Source organism: Adiantum capillus-veneris, chromosome 14 (assembly GCF_014529385.1).
Source record: "Adiantum capillus-veneris isolate H3 chromosome 14, ASM1452938v2, whole genome shotgun sequence".
In the NCBI taxonomy this organism is placed as follows: domain Eukaryota; kingdom Viridiplantae; phylum Streptophyta; class Polypodiopsida; order Polypodiales; family Pteridaceae; genus Adiantum; species Adiantum capillus-veneris.
In genome coordinates this window covers 44,974,461-44,991,059 of record NC_140944.1, presented here as the reverse complement: position 1 = coordinate 44,991,059, position 16,599 = coordinate 44,974,461, and the positions used below count along the sequence as shown (strand labels likewise).

Sequence of the window (16,599 nt, the reverse complement as noted above, 5' to 3'; positions counted from 1 at the left end):
CTTGCTAGCTTCGACCACCTTTATGTGCACCATCATTGCCCAGCCCCCTTGTTGAACATTTATGTTCAACCACACATGGCCTTATTGCACTGCACACCAAAACAAAATCTCTGTACACCACAAAACAGCCACCATATGTACAAAAACTGGCCTCTGCTACCCGCTTTCTTTGCTCATGCGGGCTACCCAACCCCATGCTTTACTTGTAATAATCTTCCTGGGTCGAACACCTTGCTTTGGTCTTCTCCATCCACCTACAACAACCTTGCATATTGCCACACCAAGGCACATACCCAACTGTATATCCAAACTACCATCCACATGCTTCTACCACTCCAGGCACTCCTTGGAAAACTGCCCACTCGCAACAAAGCACTCCCAAGAACACCAAATAGAGCACCTTCATGCTCACCATCCAAAGACCTGTGTGTACCATCACTCGCATCAAAAAGACCTAACACATCTGACCCGCCCTCCCATCCATGTAAACCTAGATCCTCATCTAGCAGATCCTATACCTGCTCAACAGCATACTGCACAGCTGCTTTGATTAGCATTCCCTTCAACCACCACTCACAGACCTCCTTACAAATCTTGGACACCACCTTTGAATTCGCATCACCTGTCATAGAGGGAATTGACTGCATAGGAAGCACCTCCTTCTTTGACTGCGTACTGCCCTTCTCACATTCCATGAACTCAATTCCAGCATCGTCAAGCTCCTCCTCGTCAACTAGCCCTTCAAGGTCAATAAGCACCACCTGCTTTGTCGACTGCAATAACCTGCTCTTCTACCGTTGCATCATCAATCTCTGCCAAGGAAGAGAGAAGCTCGATCTTTACCACATCCTCTTCGTCCTCTTCCATAGGTACAACTGCTCTAATTCTTTTGGCAAAACTTTGCACCTGTTGCACCACCACGGCATACTCTATTGCTACCTTCATCAACATGGCCATTAACATGGCACCACATACCAGATTTACCTGCACATCATCACTCGTAGTCCTAGGCTTCTCCATTCAGTCTTCACTAAGCACCTCGGCTTGCAGTGCATGCTGCTTCTTGCACATATTCACTACCTCTCCACTCACATGCAAGAGGTGGAACTCATCATACCTAGATTGGGATGATTCGGTCTCCCAAATCGTATCTGCGTCCATAGAGCTACTGTCACCTGCATAGTTTCCTCTTCGGTTTCAAGCTCAAGAATCTCCTCTAGCTTCACTACTTCAACCTCGTCTGCAAGCCGCACTCTTTGCTCTTTACCACACTCCAATGGAGCTCCAACAGTCGCATTTGAGCTTGGCAGCACTTCCTTTGCCCACTCTAGAACCACCTGCACTTCCTCCACCTCTGGAACTGCTTTAGCCAGCATCTTCTTCATAGGAACACTTTTGTCTCTTTGCAGCCAAAGAACTCTTGGTTCTTCTTGCACTTGGACTCCTCTTTGCACCACCTGCGGCTTGGCTACCACCGCATCAAACTGCCTCGGCCTCACTACACCTCACAAACACCACCTAGCCTCGCGCTTCTTTAAAATCTTTTGGTTCGCCCTCTCACTAGAGCTACCGCTTCTTCATACACGTTGGTCCATCTAACTCCACCTTATCTCGAACTTCCTCATGCAGGAAATCCATGAATTTACACAATTTCAAAAAAGTGGCATTTTCTGCAGCAGTTACCTTGATTAACTTCCCCCAAAGAGCTTCGAATTCCCACTCGAACGCTTGAAAATCTCCCTCCAAGCTTTGCTTCAAACTGTCTATCTTTCGCTTTACTTCATCTAGCTGCGCATCCACAACAAATCTGCTTCGAAAAGCCGCCTCGAGGGCTTCACAATCTGCTTTTTCTTCATCACCAAGGCTATCCAACCATAGCTTTGCTTTACCACGAACCAGGAGCGGGAACACTTGTACCACACCATCTTCTCTCGATAAACCGCTTTCCACTACGAACAATCCATAGTCTCGAAGCCAAGTTTTCGCATCTTCAACCCCAATGAAAATGGGAAATCCCACCAAGCCATCACTAGAAGCACCTGCTCTTCAAAGGCCGCACCTTTGGCATCACAAAAATCATTGTTTCGACTTCAACTAGGAGCATCAGCATATTCCTCCGTGGGGGCACCAGAACATGGAGAGGGGGAATGGGGGAACACACCCAACACAAACACAAGGGCCTCTCTATAGCTCAGGGCATTCACAACACCCCTATCCTCTACGAAAACACCTTCGAACACACAACTCACTCTGGCAGACCACCGCCCGCTCAATTGCCGCTGCTCACACACTTCACCAAACCACCACACGACGCACACCTGTTGCCATGGCCTGTCTCCACCCTTACACACACTCACACCAACTCAATCTCACTCTCTCACTCAAAACACCATCGGTCTGGGGGGGGCACACACTTCCACACAGCCGGCACCGAAGAGAACCATGAAAGCAGGAGAAAGAGAAGGGGGGAAGGGTAAACCACAGCAAGAGAGGCAACAACGACTCGATTGCACTCCACAAAACACCTTTTCAAACTCACACAGCCATCACCATGGCCATTTACACAAGAAAAATACAAAGGGCTTTGACAGGCACACTCCTATGTCCAAAAGCTCCACTTTGCAGGCTTCAAACGGGCTCCACAAGCCAAGAAAAAACTAAGAAGAACCCCCTAATTTGATCATTTTTTGACTTTTATAGGGTGGGGGGTTCAATTTGGGAAATTGCCCTCTAATTGGTCCATGTGGCACCTTTTTTTGGTATCTCTTGGGAAGGGGGCACCGCATTTTTCATCTGCTCTCTTCCTCTCTTTTGCACTTGGGGAGGGGGGGGGGGGGGGGGGGGGGCATTAGAGATGTCGCTATTGCCCTTGGAATTTTTTATTTTTTATTTTTATCCTTCAATTTTCACCCTCTTTGAGCTTAGCCTTGCACTACTCAATTTAACTCCACTTGTCCGGCTCTTTTTGTCCTTGCATTTGGCTTGGCTTTTCACCTTGGTTTGTCCTTCTTTGTCCGGCCACTTGGCCTTGCTTGGCTTTGCCCGCTGTGGTTTGCCCGGACCTTCCCTCTCACTCTCTATGCCGCGGGACTCGTCTCTTACTTGAGGGGGGGAGGCAATAGCGACGTTGCTATTGCCCCCTAGGCTCTCCTTCCAAAATCTGGGGCGCGGGACCATCCCCCCCACTGGGGCTGCCACGTCATCATCGGCGATCACCGTACACACTTCCCCGCCGCGGACACACCACTTGGGCCGCCGCCCCTCTCCGCCAACTGACTCCAACACCACCGGCGTCTCCGCCTGCGTAGCGCCACGGGCGCTTTCCGCCATAGTACACACCGCACGGAGCTCCAAGCTCCCTCTCAACCTTGTGATACAAGTACAATGAGCATGCCCCAGCACATATAGGGCGCCAAGTCCGGACCCGTTTCCGCATATGGGTTCAGTGCAATGCCACATGGCAGAATGTAGTGGCTCCCCCTTGTGATAGCCTCCAAGGCCCTCAAAATATATATATTTGTTTTTAAAAAAACTCCCTTGGTAAAATCAACTTTCCTCCCCTTCTTGTCTTGTTTGCCGATTGGCACCAGGTGATCCAATCACCGACTCGTAAATTGGTGCCCTATCCCCCCTTTGTCGGTCCTTGGCCGGGCCAAATTCACTGAATTCCGATTTCCCGGAGCTCGCTATCCAAGGCCATAAAAGACTTAAAAATTACCTGCAATTGTCCACTGCCCAAATGCTCCCAACTGCGTCTTGCGGTTTCTTGCCAACTAAGCATCCGATTGACGTGCCGTCAACTCGTGCTAGCTCCACATGACTCATACTTCCACTGAGAACCTTGACGAGACTCAAAAGACGCTAGATGGCACATTTCCTAGTGCGGCCAAGTGGGCTCAGACCCGGCCCCCGAAAAATCTTCAACTGACCATATCTTACTATCCAGAGCTCCGATTTGCCAGCCGAAAAGACAGGCATGGTCCACAACTCGAGTGCTACAAACATGTACACTAACATCAGCCCGGGCCACCTATCCCCAGCTGCCTTATCCGTCGGGGATCTGCTACATACTCTTTCTTTAAACTGCAATATCTTGAGCACCGAGGCTCCGTTTGACGAGCCGTCTGGATCGGCTTGGAAAGCACACTGAAGACCACACTCTAGCACATAAAGCCCACACCCCGGGTACAGAATTCCACCAACTATGCTTGGCTCTTTGCAGCACACCTTTGGCCTGAAAAAACCACTTTGAACATACACCTCCGCTATCCTTGGGCTGCCTAGGGCCTTGGCACCTGCCCTAGCCTTCTGCACTACACTCGATTGCTCCCTTTTCCTGGCATTGACCACCTGCTATCTTCGACCAACTTTAGCTGCACCAACGTGTCCGGCCAGGTGGACGCCCATTCAATCAATCCTCAGACGTACATGCATAGTTTTTGCATGAATCCTTATGTCATGCTGCAAATTTGTGCACGTCCATCCACTAGTAACCAGTTTTTCTTTGATATAGAAATCTAGTACAAGTGTAATATCCTCATTCATTAGAGCTTGTGAAATATTCACAAAAAGCACATTCTCTTTTATCTTTCTCCTAGTTCTAACCGCCTTTGTTAGCTCTCTCCTAACTTGTGAACACAATCCAAGAAGCTGGGGCAATGAGATATCAGGATCCTTACCTATCATGTCTTCCAATAGGTTGTATGGAGCCATACCATGTCCAAGAGGGAATTCTTGGAAGTTGATACGACATCGAGTCCTCTTGGATTCTCTGGTCTACTTTTTTAGGCCTCGTCCATGTGATGTGACTCCTTCTTTCTCCTTGCCTTTTCCACAGCCACGCTTAATGCCATTTGCTTTCATGTGAACCTCATTTAAATTTTTGACCTCTACCACATACACATTTGGATCTGGCAAAGGTGGAACTCCTTCCATTCCTCGTGGAGGTGGTTTTTCTCCATTTGGTCTTTGCAGAAGCATTGGTTGTTGACTAGTTTTTTCACTTTCATTCATCATTAGATAATTCAAGTTAGGTCTCCATAGCTCCCCATGGGGCCAAGGAGAATAATACATCCCATGGCCGAATTCCCCACAAGTCCAACATTTTAGCACTCGCTTGGGTCGTGGCTCTCGTTCCTCAGCTATCTTTGTTTGTCTCTTTGGACCTACAACTTGTGCAAGGTGGATTGACAAGTTGCTCAAAGATTTGTTCAACTTTTCAATTACCTTGGTTGTTACCTTGGGAATTTGTTTAGATGTTGATTCTTGTGTTGTCTCCTTAGGACAAGGACCTTCTACTAGAATCCCTCCCTGAATGCACCTTGATTTTTTGTACTTCAAGGTAGCCCTAATTCTAGTGGCATCAAAGATAGTAGGTGTACCCACCTCTACTTTTACCTTTATTGTGGGAATAAGCCCTCTATAAATCTCTTCGTCTTTAGAAATTCTACATCATCATCGAAGCCTTGGAAATGTCTCTTACTCATATAGCCCAAAGATGTAGAAACTCCTGCTTGTAGATGTAGTAGTCATCTAGGTCTTTGTGCTTGTACAAAATAATATTTTGCCCTACTTTTTGAGTGTTTTGGAGTCTAAAAAAATATTTCTTGAGTGATCCAAAACCTCTCTAAAGATTCCTCTAATTTCCTCAGACAGAGAGGAAAACCAAGTACTAGTATCTTTCCTCAAGACTACCTCAAACATTTCTAGGCATTCCTAATCTCTTATCACCCTTTTTATGCGACAAGCCAATTTGAGTTTTGATAAAATAACTCAGCATCCTTGCCAAGATCTCCAAAAAAGAGAGGATATCCTAACATTTGGCATTGGGCTTTCATTGAATCAATTTCAAAGTGAAACACATTTCTTTTTTTTTTCTTTCTTAAAAAGATTTACACAATATTGTTTTCTAAATTGCACTCTATTCTACAACAAAATAAAAATATGCACATCAAATGATCTATGATAATCAACAAGAGGCAATATGACACCGAAGTTATCCTACTCTTTGAGTACCAAACATGAACACCATATGTTGTTGAAAATGGATCTTTCTACAATGTGTGGAGTGAAATAGAAGGGAAAAACCTCTAGTCTTGGGCCATTATCCATGGTGTATACATGATCTAATGCTTAAAACAAAAAAAAAATATATACTTCCAAACTAAGTTCGTACCTAATGAGAGGCAAAATAAGAATATTTATTGAAGCGTTTATTTCAGTCAACTTGAGAGGGCCCAAAATTCTACATTAGTCCTTGAAATTGTAATTTATTGCTAGCAATAGTATGCACCTTTGCCTTGCAATGGGAGAAAAAGGGTCGTACAAGTTTTTGTGATTTATGCAATCTACTTGATTATGCTAAAAGACAAGCATTCACATGATATGAAACAACAAAACAAACCAACACCTCCTCAGTGGGGACACCAAAATTGAGGTAGTCCAAGGCCGGCAACAAGAGAGTCAACCTCTAAACATCCCTCAGGGATCTTATGCTGCTCAACTGGGGCTGGTGCAACCACAAGTAAGAAAAGGCAACAGCAAACCCACAACCAAACAAGTGAAGGGACACCACCTAGTTATGGGATGCAAACTAGGATGCAAGATATATTTTTTCACGACCAAGAAGAGGTTCCACAAAACACACACAAACAATCTCACATTGAGACACACACCAAATGGAGCAAGTGAGAGCTATAGTAAAGGGAAAGAGAGAGAGAAATGGAACTTTTGCGATACCTTGTTTGTGACTCCCAAGTGCACATTGTTTGTTACAATACTATCACGTAGCTTGCACAAGACTAAACCAAAGCTTAGTGAAATCTACCCATTACCATCACACACACAATGTCTTAGGGTTGAGCAACACCTCTCACCACCATACCCTCTTACAACGAGCAACCACTTGGAAATAAAAACACACTAATAAATTTATCAAATAAGCTCAAATGATAGAACTTAAAAGATAAGTCACCTCACATTTTCCAACGAACTTTAGACAAGTGGAAGGATGAAGAATTTGAAGCCAAGCACGCCTTCAAAGCACCAAAATGTCAATTGTTGATAGTAAAATAGCATGCACAATAGTGATTTGAGATACAGGACTCACACTCTCTCACTTTTCAACGTGTAGCATCAAAGCTTCTCTCACACCAAGTTTGAAGCTCACAAGGTGATGACTACACCTAAATATCTCCTCGCGTATAGAGTGTTGGGGTGCTTTGTGAGATATTGGAGATTAGAGATCCAAGTTAAGAGCTTAGGGCTAGTTTAGAAGAAGGAGAGGGTCCTATTTATAGGTTTGATACCCCTCATTGAGGTTATTTGTAAGCCTATTTTACAAGCTAACAGATCAAGATTATGATCTTTTTTTAATATCAAAACACAGAGGGCCTGGGTAGGTCACCTTATAAAAATGTAACCTATCACGTGAGTTCAACAGAAGGGTATTTAAAGTTCTTGAAACTTACAGAAATATATATACAGAAGGTCATTCTTCTTTCAGATGTGAAAAAAATTTACAGATTTTAAAAGAAAAGGGTACATTATATTCTTTACAAAATTCACAGATAAGGGGTTTTAGAAACATGTCTTGAACGCACGTGATATGGTAGTTTTACACATAGTGAACCCGCCGAGACTGAGGGCCTTCTTTGTCTACTTGAGTCATGGATGTGGGCTCAAGAGAGTGCATTATTGATGGTAGATAAGGTGAAAGTAGAGTTTTAAGGGGGGAGAGAGAGAGAGAGAGAGAGAGAGAGAGAGAGTTTTTACGATGTACATGTCTTGAGGTGAGGTGCCTTTTATTTACAATGGATAGAATGCGTTAAATGGTTGAAGGAAGATAGGAGAATTATGTGAGGGAATCCTTTCATGGTGAAGCTTTGAAGAGATTGGACTCACTTTTGTGTAGATTCTCAAAAATGACTGTTGATCCTCTTCTTCTTCACCATTTCCTACATCGTCACTGCAAAGGTTGAACGCCATGATGAAAGTGAGAATAATGATTGATAAGAATACCTTATTTTGCAGAGGTTTAATCATGGTTTTACATACTGAATTTTACGTATATAAAGAAGAGATAACAAAGAATTTTGATTTAGAGGTCATAGAGAGAGAGAGAGAGAGAGAGAGAGAGAGAGAGAGAGAGAGAGAGAGAGAGAGAGAGAGAGAGGCATGGGGATGGTGTATATACATGTAGAATTTATATGAGAGATAATGGAGGTGGGAGGGGAGGTTAATGGTAAAGACGGTGAGAGAACCCATGGAAAGTGCAGGTTTGAGTGAGGGATAGAGAGGAATGAGTGTGTGTGTTTGTGAAATTGTTAACACTAGAATGGTAACCTAACAGGACATAAAAGTGTCCTTTCAGGGTTTTGGGAAAAAATTCCAAAACCATAGTAGATCCACTCATTTTGAAAAATCCTTTCATGAGCTTATAGTTCAATAACTACTACATATGGAAAAAATGAGAAAATTGTAATTTTTCTCATCCCTTGGTCACTACAAGCCTCCAAAGTTGATGGACCAGTGCATTTTGCCCAAAACAGCAATTTCTTACAGTTGATTGCATATAAATAAGAGTGGGGATTTTTGTAGGACATAAGATAAAATGCCCCGTTAACATCAATGGGTTGGTGACCAAAACATATGGTTGCTTTTACCTCGCTAAGTTTTTTTTGGGCAAAAAAAATAGGTACAAAAAAGTTGTATTTTTGCCATTCTGCGGACCTCTCATCAAAGTTTCTATAGTCATGCTCAATACAGATACTATATACATGTTTTCTTAGTTCCCTTTGGACCTTTGGATCCAAAAGGAGCCATGGAGCATGTCAAAAGGATAATGGATCTCTTACAATTGGAACCTTGGGGGCAATGATAAAGTGCTAAATACAGCAAACATGAAAAAACTGGGTTTAGCATTATGACCTCTAGAAACCCATAGAAACTACTGAATATCTAGCCAAGTTTGTAGTCTATTATTAGATATGGTTACTACCTAAAAAATACACACAATTGGCCTAAGAAACTAGCAATATTGAGAAAGTTATACTTGCTACTCTAAAATGTATCGTATTCTTCAGCAATCAAAAAACTCAACCATCATCATATACTATGCTATATAGCATATTAGGTCCCCCAAAACTCAAGGAAGATTAAATTTATGTTATACATTACACTTACACAATCAAAATTGAATTTGGATATCAAGAAAGCCACCAAAAAAATAATAAAAGTGCTAATTTTGGCCAAAAAACAGGATTATGCAATTCTTGTAAATTGGTCATAACTTTCAATTTTAGCACTTAGCTCTCCCTACAAGCATCAAAACATGTTGAGAACTATGAAGGCCTAACCTCTAGCCATCTAAACGTCACAAACATGAAGTTTAGAGTGGTATAGTTGCCAAAAATTGAAAAAAAACCAAAAATAGGACCCGTTTTTTCACACAGTTTAGGTTCAAAACTGTTGTGAACGAGTAAGGTTAATGGTGAGATCGATACTCCCAAAAAAATGCTAAGTTTTTTTCAGCTCATAAGGCAACTTTGTGGATACATAGCACCTAGAAATTCATTTTCATACTCTTCAAATAATTCAAGCAAAATGGTCACTTAAAAGGACACAAAAGTGTCCAAGGACATAAAAGTGTCCTGTTACAATTCTAGTGTTAAGGAAGGTGAGAGAAGACTAGAGTGACTTGTGAGGAAAAGTGGCCAGACTGGAGTCCACCAAAAAATTCATATCTCACCATTGGTAGCTCCATAAACTATGAAACAATTTGACGTGATTATTCAGCTTGTGGGCTACATTTGGTCATTTGATCACTTCTTCAAACTTGGAGTATAGGTGGATGCCAAAAATCCCACCAAAACGCCTATTTTTTCTCATTACGAAAGTCTTCAATGGCCCCCATTTTGTTGAATTTTCATAATTCTCCAAGAGTGAGCCCCTCCTTGCATGAGAGAAATACCTAATAGATTCTTAGGGATTCGAAAACATGCATGGATGTGGATTATTCATTATAATGATATATAGATACGATGGAAAAATACACATTAGTCTATCAACAGTTCATGGAATCTCGAATTGTGTCAAGTGTATATAGATATTAAATAAAAAATATATATATAATAATATAGAGAATCAAATGAGGGAACCTCATTTGTTTTTATTGATGTAGGAATATTTACAAGAAGTAGGAAAAAATGCAAAATGGTAATTTAGTAAAATGGATGACTATGTGAAAGATATTTTTTGTGATTTTTTCTTAGAGTGGGTTCACACCAAGATTTAGAGAGGATTGCATGAAAATGTTTCTTTTTATATAATAAATAGTATGCACACTCGTTAAAAAAAATGTAGTAATGTTGAGTTAGTGTACATAATAGCATTAGGCAAATAATGCACACCTAAATAAAATTATTTAAATAAATATCAAAATAATTATAATAAAACCCTCTATATATAGAACCTTCATAAAATGATATATCTACATACAAATGGGCCATAATATTCTTTTATTTTTTATTTTTTTGTGTTTTGGTTCATCTAGCCAAGTGACTAGCTAGTTGAGGGTTTCTTTAAAGAGATATTGGGAAAGTCCCCTAAGTCACACACGCCTATGTACAGTGAAAGGGTGAGGATATCCCCACTATTTGAGTGATTTTGATAGGGTGAGGTAGCTCACTATGGAAATTCTGGTGGTTAGCCAAAAAAAGGCTATCAACATGAAAACTAGCACCTAAGTCCACTATCCAATTCTGGGCATAACACTCGTCAAGAGCTAGCAATGCATCAGGACTCGAACCTTAGATTCATATTAATATATTTGTTGTCTTTGTTAGATTAGAAACATTCTCAATAGCAGGAGACTCAACCACAGTCAGTTCTTCTATCTTCATAAATTTTGTAGGTGTGTCAGAATTTACCGTTTCTTTGCCTTTTTTGCAATGTAATACACGACAATCCTTCTTTACATGTCTCTTTTTATGGCAGTGATAACATTCAACATTCCTCATGTCCCTTCCATGACTCTTTCTATAATTTTTCTTGTGATCTTGATAACAATCATAACTATGACCATGTTGCCTTGTCTTGTCACGGCTGCCACTAGCCATATACGCATCACCATAACCACTCGCATCAATAGATTGATGTCTAATCTCCTCATTGAGAAACACACTAGTAACATCATTGAGAACAAGATTTCCCTTAGGCTCAAAGTTACTTATGGTTGTATTGAACGTATCCCATGATAATGGCAACGGAAATATCAAGAATATGGATTTCATATCATCATCAAAGTTAAGACCTTTGGAAGTAAGTTGTAGAAAGACATTTTTGAGCTCATTCAAATGAGAGATAATGTTGCTACCTTATTTCATGTTCATGCACATGAGTTTATTGAATCATAAGAAAAACTTTGTTTGAGGCACTTTTTCCATCACATGGTGCACATAAAGCATCCCATAAATCTTTGGCATTGGTCTTATCCATTATAGTCAAGTAAATGGATTTACCAAGGAACATGTGAATGGCTACCATTACACGCTCATTCAAGTCTTCCTACTAATCATCTGTGTATGCATTCTCTTTTCTCTTAGGCATTGGTGCTATCAATCCCTTATCAATCAACACATCTTACATATGCTGCTTCCAAATTTCAAAGTTTGTGCCAAACGTTTTGATGTAGTATTCTTCCTTCTCCAAAGCACTACTAGCAACCTATATTCAAGAAAATGTGCCCAAAAAACTTTTTGAATTTTTTTTGGGATAAGCTCGATAGAGTTTCCCCTATAATACGAGCAAAAACTCAAGATAATATGCAGCAAAATCACTATGTGTAATCGGTCAAGTATGCCAAGAACACATATGGGTGACTCACAGGAAACATCTAGTAGAATTTCCTCTGTTTGGAAATTATAATCTCACACAAAACTCAACCAAATATAATGCATAAACCAATCAAGGTGTCAGTGGTCATGGACTGGCATGAACTACTCAAATAATTATCGAGATGACTGCCAACTCGGTATCAGAGCACCTATACCCGTCTATACATAACCTGTGGCAAGGCCACAAAAGGGATCGCCAGTAACCTAATCCACCTCATTGGGTAAACCGGCCCCAATGCTCAACTACAAAAAACCTCACGCAACGACCCTCGCAAAAGGCTATGAAGGCTTAAAGACTAGCCACAGCCTCAAAAAAAGGCTCTTCCGCATTGAGCCTCAAAAAAGGTCATGTAACTACAAGAACAACCCAAAAAATAGCTCCACAATATCTTGCCAAGAGGGAGTATCCGGAACTCAATGTACATGTGAGGAAAACTTTGCTAGTGTAGTAGAATCACACATAAACATGAGATAAATATGCGCCAAACAAATATAAGAAATCCATATTGACCTCTTTCAATAGGTAGTAAAAAGCTACTCTCAATAGAGCTCAATAGCATGACAAGTGCTAATTAATGACGCATAAAACTCCCACTAGAGCAACAATCTATCAATCATAGGAAAACCTATCAATGGCATAAAGAAACCGACAGTAGATGTGAATTCCGATAGAATTCAAACAACATAAGGGAAAAACAAAGGCTCACAAAACCAAAACACCAGCCATCATGGTCAACACTCTAGGAGTATGTCATGATTGGAATCTCAAACACACTCTACAACATTGCATGCTACAAGAAATGCCATAACATGAGCCATAAATGGTATGGCGAAAGCAAATCTCTGAAAACTACAAAGAAAGAGGCAAATCCTATAGTAGACAAACTTTGTGAGCATGTCTCCATCTGTTAATGTAAGCCAACATGGCTATGGAAAAATTTCAGATAAAATTGATCTCTGAACCACAAAAGGCATACATAAATACACTATCGTATGTTGCAAGAAAACCTGTTTGTTGATGTCGATGCTAAGAGTGATGCCAATGCCGATGCCGATGTCGGGAACGTTGAAGGCAAGGAAGTAGTTGCCAAAACCGCCAAAGCCAATGCCAAAGATGCCAAAGCCTATGTTGAAGATTATGAAGCCTATGTCAAAGACGCCAAGACCGAGAAAACCAATGTCGAGAATCCTTAAAAGCTGAAAATCATCGTGTGTGTGTGTGTGTGTAGAAAAACGTCGAACTAATCTATGTGTGGAAAAGAAAACGTCGGGCATAAAGATAGAATTACCATATGTATCCATATAAACAAAACAACACATTTTTTAGCCTTGAATATGTATAACAAGTGTCAACCAACCTATCAATCGTTATTCTTGTCCTACTTAAAAATATTTTAGCTTAAACCACTATCTAGAAAATAAGATTACTATTTTGTGGATTTTGTAAGCATCAGAAGGACATCACCCCTTTTGATTCAAATGAAATAACAAAAGTAATTTTCAAATTTTAAGTCATCTATAGTTTTTCTTATAAATTCCAAATTTAATCATGCTAAGTTCCCTTTCAAAGTGGTTTATTTAAATAAACTTTCATTATGTTTTTTGACTATCTAGAATTGCTATGTATTTTTCCCAACGCCTTGCACAACAATCCCAAATGAAAATCATATAATGAGAAAAAATTATAAATTCAGACTTAACTCACATCCTGGGTTGCATTTCTACCGCCGTATAATAAATATTATATGTATTATTTGGATTATACAATGTTTTTTTGAATAATACGTTGTAAAATGTATAATTAAAAAGACTCTTTGATCGAATAACCGTATAATTTATATGACTGTCTGATCAAAGGGGCGCATTGTAGCTTTCAGCTTGATAGAGATAGAGGTGGCAGAGCAAGCATGCATTTATTTTTTGGCTATTTTGTGTTGTGCTAGAGGTTCACCTCGCGCAGGAGATTTAGTTTGCAGGTGCATGGGACTATTCCAAGGTTGTGTTGACATAGTCATACTCTTGGAATAGATAGGAAATTAGAGCTTTGTCTCGTGGTTGTGTAGACCAATGGGTCACACTCGACAGAGAGCCATAGGGAGTGTAGAATCCCACTCATGTTGTGTAGAGGTTTCTTCCTCGCTGATTAGATGGTTACACGCTAGAGATAGAGCTAGACTATAGTATAATAAAGTTAGAATCCCACTCATGTTGTGTAGAGGTTTCTTCCTCGCTGATTAGATGGTTACACGCTAGAGATAGAGCTAGACTATAGTATAATAAAGTATACACATCGGCACATTTGAAGAGTGAAGAGTAAAGTTTAACTTTCTCTTCATCTACAAATGTATCAATTTTTTATATTTTGTTTCACTATTGTTTATGCTTTCTTTTTACATATTCAACTCACCTAAGCAAAAGTACCACATAGTGAGTGCTAAATTGAATCTTTTATTCTCTTTTCATCAATGTTTGGTACTTGCAATAGGTGACTAAAGATATACTGTCTGCGTGTGCTTTTGTAACTATGAAAGATAGCCTTTTTCAAGATGTGATGAGTAATGATTTGACTAATGCGTTCTGTTAGAGGTTTTCTCACACTTCAACAATCACAAGATTGATTCTTTAATGTTTCAATCAATTTAATAATAGTGATCACTTTTGTGCTAGAGCTAGTAGATCACATAGTTGGGCTATAAGTGCGTATAGTACACCTTTTGTAGTCTAATAGACTACTTTTGGGCTACATAAAATTCCAGTGACTTGTGTTTAGTAGTGTCCACACTTGTGTTAGATTTTTTAACACACACAATTGAACTAATTTTTCATGACGTTAACTTTTAGACATAAGTTTTCTAAATTGAATGTACATTTATTCAATTACTCATAACAGAATCTTATTCAAAATCTTATTCCAAAATCCTAATCATTAAAAATTGTATATACTTTATTTGTTGTAGCAAATTGTTCACTTTAAGTCTTTCTAAGCCTTGATATTGAACATTTTCATATTTCAACATGTTTGAAATTTGATTGTTCTCTTGGTGTTAATATATCATTGTTTTTTTAATAGCCATGTTAGAGATGAAGCTATCATGAGCATATTAAAAAACCTTCACTAAAGCTATTGTTTGCTACCTACATGGTGTGTAAGAGAAGCAGTTGCGTCAATGTTTTAAAACTGCAAACCTTCTAGCTTCAATGATTTTGTCAATGCATTGACAAAACATTGCTTTGAGTGCTTACATCAATCATTTCCCACAATATCATTTGATATTGCAATTTTTAGTGGAGGTCAATTGCGAGGGATTCTCAAGCAAGTCTTGGGACAAGTCTTGGTTTCTTTTGATTCTCTGTAAAACCTTGAAGTACGCTCTCTCCCTTCAGTACGCACAAGAATGCAATTGCTTCATCTATGGAATACAAAAATGGAAGTACAGAAATTGAAGAAAAACACAAGCTAGAAGGCCCTCGCAAAATACCAAGAGTGACTAATCCTATCAAGCATGCCACTGAGATAGAAATGGAAACTCTTGCTCAGCCGAACAATGTAGAAGTAGTAGCACAAGGCATTTACTAGTATTGTCCCTTCTACAAGATCGACATGTTTTCCACTTAGAAGCTCCCCAACTCAACGAAGACAGATGGGCATATGTCAAGCAAGTTCGTGTACTATGTCAAGCAATTTTGTGTACTACATCCTACCTTCTTATATCTTGTGTATGAAGCTAAAGTATTCAAGATCCACTCACATGGGCCAAATACTACACAACAAGCCATGGAAGAAGCCACCGCTTTAAATACCAATACCGAGGTAAAATAATTCCACTTGGCATCGTGCATCACTTCCCACAGACAATTCTTATCTTTAGATGTTGGAACGGCGGACATGTTAGCAGTGGATACAAGCATGTCACTAGGATAGAACCAAGCTTTCCATCAAAGAGGTTTTGCAGACAACTGGTAGTATAGAGCGCTTCTAAGACATTATCTTGCACATTGTCAATTCTCTACTGCAAACATTTAAGTTCTTGCATCACCATGATTTTTTTGCACAAAGATCTTCACCCTTGCAACATTATGTTTCATTTTGCTAGCAAAGGTGTTTATTGCGGCACTACACATTGGGGAACTTGTAGCTTATTCCCAACTATGAGACATTTCCAAAACTAATATATTTGTCTTTGGAATGTCAAAAAAATCACCTTCAAGACTACCCTTGGGCTGTCCTTGAGTGTATCTCCACCAACTGTCCTCCTTTTTCTAAAGCTACGGATGTATATTCTCTATGTTGGGTTCTAAAACGCATACTTAACTGCATGCTAGAGCCAAGTGATCTAGAGCAAAGATCCTTTGAAAAAAAAAAACATTGAACTCTTGATCTAGGCAAAGATAGAAATCCCCAAAATCAACCTTCAACTTTTGATTCATGCCCGTTGTATAAATGGAGCCCACAAAGTTTGCCTAAATGTTGTATCTTCTTCTGGTCTCCGACCAAACAACGAATGAATACAAACAGCTTTTTTCGGGTGAAAATTGTCATTCTATTGTTAATGAACTGATATTTTAAGTATCACATGACGATTCAAATGACAATTTAATGTTTTTAAGCTCAAACTGTCATTATATCATTGAGATTGGTTTAAGTGACATTTGCGTCATTATCTATATATTGATTTGTGTTGGTTATGTGGTTGTTGAATTTTTT

The 16,599-nt window shown here is 39.9% G+C and overlaps 1 long non-coding RNA gene across 2 annotated transcripts in view; it reads right to left on the bottom strand.

Moving 5' to 3' along the window:
- The window catches only part of LOC147442307 (uncharacterized), an 89,497-nt gene that overhangs the window by 63,686 nt on the left and 9,212 nt on the right, over positions 1-16,599 (bottom strand). Inside the window, exon 3 of one of the 2 annotated variants that reach the window (XR_015190289.1) lies at positions 7,543-7,966. The exons of the other annotated variant lie outside the window; for it this stretch is intronic. This is a non-coding gene — a long non-coding RNA (uncharacterized LOC147442307). Of the gene's footprint in view, positions 1-7,542; positions 7,967-16,599 lie in introns of those variants that run through there. 2 annotated transcript variants of the gene reach the window in all.